Source organism: Dendrobates tinctorius, unplaced genomic scaffold (genome assembly GCF_039654945.1).
Source record: "Dendrobates tinctorius isolate UK_male_01 unplaced genomic scaffold, ASM3965494v1 ptg000151l, whole genome shotgun sequence".
Classification (NCBI taxonomy): Eukaryota; Metazoa; Chordata; class Amphibia; order Anura; family Dendrobatidae; genus Dendrobates; species Dendrobates tinctorius.
Genome location: NW_027361818.1, coordinates 29,510,518 through 29,519,565, shown reverse-complemented (window position 1 = coordinate 29,519,565; position 9,048 = coordinate 29,510,518).

Sequence of the window (9,048 nt, the reverse complement as noted above, 5' to 3'; positions counted from 1 at the left end):
GGAGGATCTTCTTTCCCATGAGTACGCGGAACAGTCCCCTTATTGTGCAACAGTGCACTGCAGTCCTGGCAGTCCATTGTAATAGGTGCTACGGGCCACCTCCTGGCGACCTATGTTTCACCAAACAGGAGACTCCACAGCCGTGGGGTCTCTGGGATGCTTGTAGTCTCTCCGGGCCTCGAGTGTCCCTGATGCTCGAGACCCAGGAGTCCTCGTTTCTTTATGGGGGCTTGTACCGATCCTACAGGAATGGGGGGTGACCCACTTCTTGCCGCCGACAGACATGAGACTGAGACAGGGGTTGTATTCAACAGGTCCATTTTTATTGACCACCCCCCGTGACCACCTCAACGGTCAGTCCTCTCTGGAGCCTTTCTACCGTCTCTCTCTATACAGCAGAACCTCCTTACCAGTGAGCTCCCCTGGCTGACTGAAGCTTCCAGAACCTTCCCTCAACCTCTTATACTCCCAGTCCTGGTAGCTCCGCCCACTATCACCTGACAGTTTCTTTGACCAATGGCAGTTACACAGTCACACTCCTACACTCCCCACTGCCTCTAATAGTCAAACTACATCACGGCATGCCTTTCTCTTTATCTCAGCGATTTTGTACCTACACTGCGCTACCCCTCTGCCTCTTACTACAGGCAGATCTGTCCATCAGTTCAACCTCCCTACATTTACATCGATTTTTCTGGCTAACATGGTACCACAATATTATTTTATATTGTACATCGTAAAAAAATACACAACATTTTTAATACCTAAAGGCAAGCTTTTACCAGAAAATAAATTGATGTATAAAATTTTTATTTAAAATATTTTTTTTTTCAGTGTAAACCTGTTGCTGATGATCAGGAATCTGCTGCAAAACTCTGCCTGAGAGGACCGGAAGCAAGAACTTTAAAAAGCCCTAGTGGCCAAGGTGAAAATTGCATAATTACTAATTAATAAAGAAACGGTCAATATAATTTAAAACTACATGTAACACAAAATCTTGAGTGAATCCATTGGTCATTTTCCGATAAACGTTTCCCATAAGTTTTAGTCTCAAGATGAATTGCTCACCCACGTTAATAATTTTCACTTCTTTGGATGGAGCACGGATTAACCCATTCAGGACCAGAGGCATTTTCATTTTTGCGTTTTCGTTTTTTGCTCCCTTACTTCCCAGAGCCGTAACTGTTTTATTTTTATATGGCCATGTCAGGGCTTGTTTTTTTGCAGAACATGTTGCACTTTTGAATAACACCCTTGGCTTTAACATATCATGTACTGAAAAATGGGGACAAAAAATTCCAGGTGAGGTGAAATTGCAAAAAAGGTGAAGTTCTACAGTTGTTGTTTTTTTTTAGTGTTCACTAAATGCTAAAACTGAGCTGCCATTATGATTCTCCAGGTAATTACGAGCTCATAGACGCCAAACAGGTAGACGTTTTCTTCTATTTAGGTGGTTAAAAAAAACTCAAAAGTTTGGTAAAGAAAAAGCGCCATTTTCCAAGACCTGTAGCGTTTTTTGTGATCTGGGCCGGGATGAGGGCTTATGCTTTGCTTGTCGACCTGTCATTCTTATTGATTCCATTTCAGTGCAGATATGATCTTTTGATCACCTGCATTTTATTTCAATGTAGCGGCGACCAAAAACATTGTAATTCTGATGTTTTTAATAGAGATGAGCGACTTTGCTTTTTTTCGGGTCGAGTCGGGCTTCATGAAACCCAATTTTCGCAAAAGTCGGGTCGAACGAAATCGGCCGATTATCGTGAAAAGTCGAAGGCCGACTGAAGCATGAAACCCAATGCAAGTCAATGGGGAAGAAAAGTGGGCAGTGAGTGGAGGCCAGGAAACTCACCTACAGTGCCCATTTCAATGTCAACGACATCAATTCTTATTCCTGAAGCTTGTCAACCTTAATTTACTTTACAATAATAGTTAGGCATTGAAAGCTGGGGGTTATTTGGCTAAAGCTGTGGGGGGGGGGTAGGGCTGGCTCCAGGTTTTCGTGGGCCGTGGGCCAGAGATTGTCAATGGGCTCCCTTAACACATGACACAATTCATGATCCTCTGATACGGCAGAGAAATAGCGGTATAGTACAGTGAAAAATACTTCACTTCTTACATCTCATGACTCATATCCTTTTTAAATTCTCCAATAGCTCCAAAAACGGACAGTATATTCCTCCATACAGTATTATGGCCACCGCATAGTGCGCTATACAGAGTAATGAGGCCCATCTATTTCTCCATACAGAATCATTGGTCCCATATAATGTTCCATACAGTATATGATGAGCTCCACATAATGCTACAGTATATGTTGGTCCCCATGGATGAAGCTCCACTGTCTTATGGGCCCAAATAATGCTCCATAAATGGGCCCCATTTCTAATGTTCCAGTGTATAATGGGCCCTGTAAATGCTGTTTCAGTGTCTGATGTCCACCTTTGGATTGCTCCAGTGTATGGTGGGCACCATCTATCATTCTCCAGAGTATAATGTTCCCCAAAAATAGCTGTCCCAACATTGAAATCAATTAAGTCTCCTCGCTAGGGAATACTAGCTAGGGAGTACTAGTCTGGACTCCTCGTCGTCCCCATCTTCCATCTCACTGCACTTGGACTGTTTAGGCAGAGGTCGTACAGACGTGATGTCATCGCTCTCTCTGACTAGAATGTCACTGTCAGGAAACGCAGAAGATGTCATGGTGGAGCAGGGAGAGGTAAGTATTTCAACTTTGCAAGTGCTGTGATCCTGAGCAAGCAGGGGGGGCCCACTCGTTGGCGATGGCACTGGCACAGGGCCCCTCATAGTACGGCGGTGTGTCTGACGGCGGGTGGAGGGCCCTCCCACCGGCAGAGACATTTTTGCGTACTATGAGGGGCCCTGTGCCAGTGCCATCGCCCATGAGTATGCCCCCCCCACCTGCTCAAGGAACCTGCACTTTCATCTGCACCTTTCTCTTTGTCACCGTGTAAGGTGGTATAGTATGCGGGAAGGGGAACCTGAGTTTCATCAGAGTCAGATTCTGGCTGTGTAGAGTGCAAGGGGAATGTAGTGATCTGGGTCAATGTACCAGCAGAATCATCTAGCAGTGGCTAGGCATCATTGCACTTGTGGCGCCCCCAGGAGTACGGTCGCCACAGTGGCATTACCTTCCTCCTAGGGAGTGTGATGTCATGCTTGGGAGCAACGAAGGATCTCTCTAACAGTTAAACCAACACACAACACAGTTCCCACTCCAGGCCAGCAGGGAGAGCTCTGAACCTGACTGCTGAGGAGCTGCTCTCTGTGGTCGGGAGGAGGTAAGTTAGGGTAGTCTGTAAAGGGAAGGGGAAGTGTGTGGACATGAGAAGGGGAGCTGGAGGATGAGCAGAATTAAGGCTCACTCCTAGGTGGAGCGCATGGTCGGGATTCCGGTCTCCGAGTTTGTAGGGACACTGACGTTCCTGCAGCAGAAACAGGAGGAAGTAGCAGATGTAAATGCTCTGTGCCCAACTAAGACTCGGAGGCCCCAGCAGCGACGTGTGTGAGCCAGAAGGAAAAGGTTATGGCTGCCTGCCATACGAGAAAGTTCCAAAAGTGAGTCAACAGGGGGAACTTCACTGAACTCAGTACTGCGAGTACCTCAGATAAGCACTGGAACGGAGGCCACACTACCTATCTGCAGAGAAAGAATTCCAAGTTTGCTTCCAGGCTGACCAACTCCTTCTCCGTTTGTACTTTGGGTCCTGGACGGCACTTACCAAGTACAGGTAAAGGAACTGCACGACTGTGTCTGTCATCTTTCTCCTGCACCTGTCGCACGGCTCTGCTACATCCTGCACTGCACACCATCTACCAACTCTTTCATCTGCCCTACGACTACGGCCCTACCTGTGCAGGGCTTCTACATCTTAGCTGCACCACAACATCTGTCCCAGAGAAGAGACACTGCAGCGCTGGTCAATCTACTCAGAAACCACAGGTGGCATCACGTATCATTCACATATAAACGTTATTTACCCCTTTGCACGGATGCCCAGGGCCACGGAACGGGTCATCACCACCAATGTGACACATCCCTCTGAGACACAGGCCCGGTACCAATTAACCCCACTGCCCTGGCTGGCCACCCACACTCCATGTCAGATTCATCTTGGACTGGGGAATTCACGATTTGACTTGATAACCCAGGCATGATATGTGAAAAGAGCTCCGTGGACTAATGTGAAGTATGGCCTGCTGCATCATTCACTTTTGGTAGGGGTGAAGGACACAAGGAAATGTGTTGATCCTGACCAGGAGCCTCCACTGACGACTCAGTGCTTTTATTTTTTGAAACTTCAGAAGAGGAGGCGATAGAGCTGGAGGCTGTGTCAGCAATGTAAGCCAAAACTTGTTCCTGTAGTTCCAGCTTTAAAAGTGGTTTACCTACTCCCAGAAAAAGGAGCCTTCGAGGCCTTGTGGAGCCAGACGATGATGCAGGCTCAACACCTCCTGCCTTATGTGCTATTGTGCTTTTGCCACTACCAACAGAAGCAACACCACCACCATCGGGATCAGCTGGCAACCCCCGCCCACTTCCATGGCGTCTTCCACCATACTTCCTCATTTTTGTGAAAATGTACCCAAAATACCACCAGCTATATGGTACTGTAAAACAAGGTGGAAGGTGTATCTAGTATTGGTGAGAATTTGAATCTCACTATAGATTTGAGGATGCTGAACTATTGTCTCAGGCCCAGTAGAGATTACACCTCAATGTAACAGGCTGAAATTGGCTGGTGTATGACAAGGTGGAGGGTGTCTATAGGATTGGTGAGAATTTGTATCTCACTAGAGTTTTCAGGACGCTGACAATGATGCTCTCAGTCCAAGTATGAAAGCAGGCAGCCTAATAAGCAGGACTGCTGCACACAAAAGGGTGGAAAAATTAACCCTTGGTAACTGTGCTGAAAAGAGGAAGAAAAGTATTTTTGCTTTTAAAAAAGTAGTTTGCTCAGCAGTGTGCAAACAGCAATGCAGCTATCAGGGAGCCTTATAAGGCAGCCTAATAACCAACAGAGCTGATGCACAAAAATATACCCTCCCCTGTCACTGCACACAAAGTGTTGTGTTGTAAGTGGAAATCGCTAGCAGCAGAAGCAGTTTTTTTGTTCTTCTTCCCTGCCTAACGCTCTCCCTTACTCTGAATCAGCAGCAGCAACGTCTCCCTAATGCTAATATTGGCAGAAGTAACATGGCGGTCGGCGTCCACCCCCTGTGACGCGACACAAAGCCAGCCAATCACTTGCATGCCTTTCACAAACATGGTGGTAACCGCTGCCTATGTCATCATGTTGCCCACAGTGTCCGTTCTTCCTGATTGGCTGAAAAAGGGCGCTGGATGAATCTTTTGAAACGCGACCTCACACTATGGTCGGGTTTCGGTTCATGAAACCCGACTTCAGTGAAAGTCGACAACTTTTGAATATGACCGACCCGTTTCGCTCAACTCTATATTTTAATTTTTTTCTCGCTACACTCTTTAGTCTTTGGATTATTTATTTTTTAGAATCATAGATCGGGTAATTCTGAATGTGGCAATTACAAATATGTAAATATTTGAATTTTTATTGTTTTATTTAGAATGGGGGAAAGGAGGTGAATTAAATTTTTTATATTTATTTAATTTTTTAAATATTTTTAAAAACATTTTTCTTACTTTTTGCATGCTTCATGGGAGAGTAGAAGCTACAGTTGTCTGATTGCCTGTGCTAAACACATGCAAATATCAGATCCTGTGTGTGCTGTGTGTGTAGCAGAAATGCTCACTTGCTATGAGCGTCGACCACTGGGTGGAGCTTACAGTAATCCAGCAATGACAATCACAGAGGTCGGCTGGATGGGGTCATCGATGGGCGAGATTTATGATGCGCTTCCAGTAAGCGCGTGCTAAATGCCACTGTCACAAATTGACAGCGGCATTTAACTAGTTAACAGCCGCGGGTGGATCGTGATTCCACCCACGGCTGTTGCGGGCACATGTCAGCTGTATATATCAGCTGACATATTCCCAGAAAGGTGCGGGTTCAAACAGGGGGTCTGACATCGGCGGAACAGGTTTAAGATTTTGAACAGTTAAAGTTTTGGATATGTTCTAAATTCTGAACTTTCTTTGCTAGAACAAGAAGTTCCAGCCACTTATACATACAGTTGTGTCCAAAAGTATTGACACCCCTGCAATTCTGTCAGATAATACTCCGGTTCTTCCTGAAAATGATTGCAAACACAAATTCTTTGGTATTATTATCTTCATTTAATTTGTCTTAAATGAAAAAACGCAAACGAGAATGAAGCAAAAAGCAAAACATTGATCATTTCACACAAAACTCCAAAAATGGGCCAGACAAAAGTATTGGCACCCTCAGCCTAATACTTGGTTGCACAACCTTTAGCCAAAATAACTGCGACCAACCACTTCCGGTAACCATCAATGAGTTTCTTACAATGCTCTGCTGGAATTTTAGACTATTCTTCTTTGGCAAACTGCTCCAGGTCCCTGATATTTGAAGGGTGCCTTCTCCAAACTGCCATTTTTAGATCTCTCCACAGGTGTTCTATGGGATTCAGGTCTGGACTCATTGCTGACCACCTTAGAAGTCTCCAGTGCTTGCTCTCAAACCATTTTCTAGTGCTTTTTGAAGTATGTTTTGGGTCATTGCCCTGCTGGAAGACCCATGACCTCTGAGGGAGACCCAGTTTTCTCACACTGGGCCCTACATTATGCTGCAAAATTTGTTGGTAGTCTTCAGACTTCATAATGCCATGCACACGGTCAAGCAGTCCAGTGCCAGAGGCAGCAAAGCAACCCCAAAACATCAGGGTACCTCCACCATGTTTGACTGTAGGGACCGTGTTCTTTTCTTTGAATGCCTCTTTTTTGCTCCTGTAAACTCTATGTTGATGCCTTGCCCAAAAAGCTCTACTTTTGTCTCATCTGACCAGAGAACATTCTTCCAAATCGTTTTAGGCTTTTTCAGGTAAGTTTTGGCAAACTCCAGCCTGGCTTTTTTATGTCTCGGGGTAAGAAGTGGGTCTTCCTGGGTTTCCCTCCATACAGTCCCTTTCATTCTGACGCCGACGGATAGTACGGTTTGACACTGTTCTACCCTCGGACTGCAGGGCAGCTTGAACTTGTTTGGATGTTAGTCGAGGTTCTTTATCCAACATCTGCACAATCTTGCGCTGAAATCTCTTGTCAATTTTTCTTTTCCGTCCACATCTAGGAAGGTTAGCCACAGTGCCATGAGCTTTAAACCTCTTGATGACTCTGCGCACGGTAGACACAGGAACATTCAGGTCTTTGGAGATGGACTTGTAGCCTTGAGATTGCTCATGCTTCCTCACAATTTGGTTTCTCAAGTCCTCAGACAGTTCTTTGGTTTTCTTTCTTTTCTCCATGCTCAATGTGGTACATACAAGGACACAGGACAGAGGTTGAGTCAACTTTAATCCATATCAACTGGCTGCAAGTGTGATTTAGTTATTGCCAGCACCTGTTAGGTGCCACAGGTAAGTTACAGGTGCTGTTAATTACACAAATTAGAGAAGCATCACATGATTTTTCGAACAGTGCCAATACTTTTGTCCACCCTCTTTGTTATGTTTGGTGTGGAATTATATCCAGTTTGGCTTTAGGTCAATTCTTTTTGTGTTTTTTTCATTTAAGACAAATTAAATGAAGATAATAATACCAAAGAATTTGTGTTTGCAATCATTTTCTGGAAGAAACTGAGTATTATCTGACAGAATTGCAGGGGTGTCAATACTTTTGGCCACAACTGTATAACAAAAAATAAGACAAATCGATAATCAAAGTAATAATTGAATACCCATCTTGAGTTATGCTGTGCTGTTATTATGTACCAACCCTAGCTCTAAGTCCATGTTTTCTGCTCCAGGGCTGCGTTCCCAGCTCAAGGGCTGCGTTCCCAGCTCAAGGGCTGCGTTCCCAGCTCAAGGGCTGCACTCCTCGCTCCATGACCGCGCTCCCGGTCCCTTTACTCTGTGGCTCGCTACCTAAGCTCTATTGCACATCAGTGTTAGGGTTTGCGGATCGCACCAAATATAAATTATGAGAATGTGTGTTCGCAACACGGGGTCCAACGTGTGGTGATGTGGTGATGGAGGAACCGCAGCTGGTAAGCAATGGTGGAGCGATGCTGCGTGAAAGCACCGTAAACACATGGAGCTAAAGGTCACTCCATGTGGAAAGACTGCAAAGTACCTGCTCGGTTGCTCCACAGAGTGGTACTAAAACAGAGAGCCCTATATCCTGCTAGATGTCACAGGGATATAGCAGGTAATAATACGAGCTGGGGTCCCTATAACTTCCCTCCCAAACCAGGCTGGTGTTCGTGGTTGGTCTGAAACTCAGCTGTGCAAACGACACACACAACCGGAATAAGATGCTAAGCCAAGCAGGAGTTCCCACCCTACACTGCCTGCCTAGACATACAGTCGCCATGCTAGTAGCGGCACACGTGCTCACAGGATGGAAACAGTTGTGGCCAAAAGTATTGACACCCCTGCAATTCTGTCAGATAATACTCACTTTCTTCCTGAAAATGATTGCAAACACAAATTCTTTGGTATTATTATCTTTTTTCATTTAAGACAAATTAAATGAAGATAATAATACCAAAGAATCTGTGTTTGCAATCATTTTCAGGAAGAAACTGAGTATTATCTGACAGAATTGCAGGGGTGTCAATACTTTTGGCCACAACTGTAGCATAAAGGATCTTAGCGTGCCGACATAGTAACATAGTTATTAAGGTTGAAGGGAGACTTTAAGTCCATCTAGTTCACCCCATATCCTGTCCTAACCTGCTCTAACATGTTGATCCAGAGGAAGGCAAAAAAACCCCATGTGGCAACAGTAAGCTTCACATTGGGGAAAAAAATTCCTTCCCGACTCCACATACGGCAATCAGACTAGCTCCCTGGATCAACGCAATATTAAGGAGACTAGTGTATATACCCTGTAATATTATACTTTTCAAGAAAGGCATCCAGTCCCTTCTT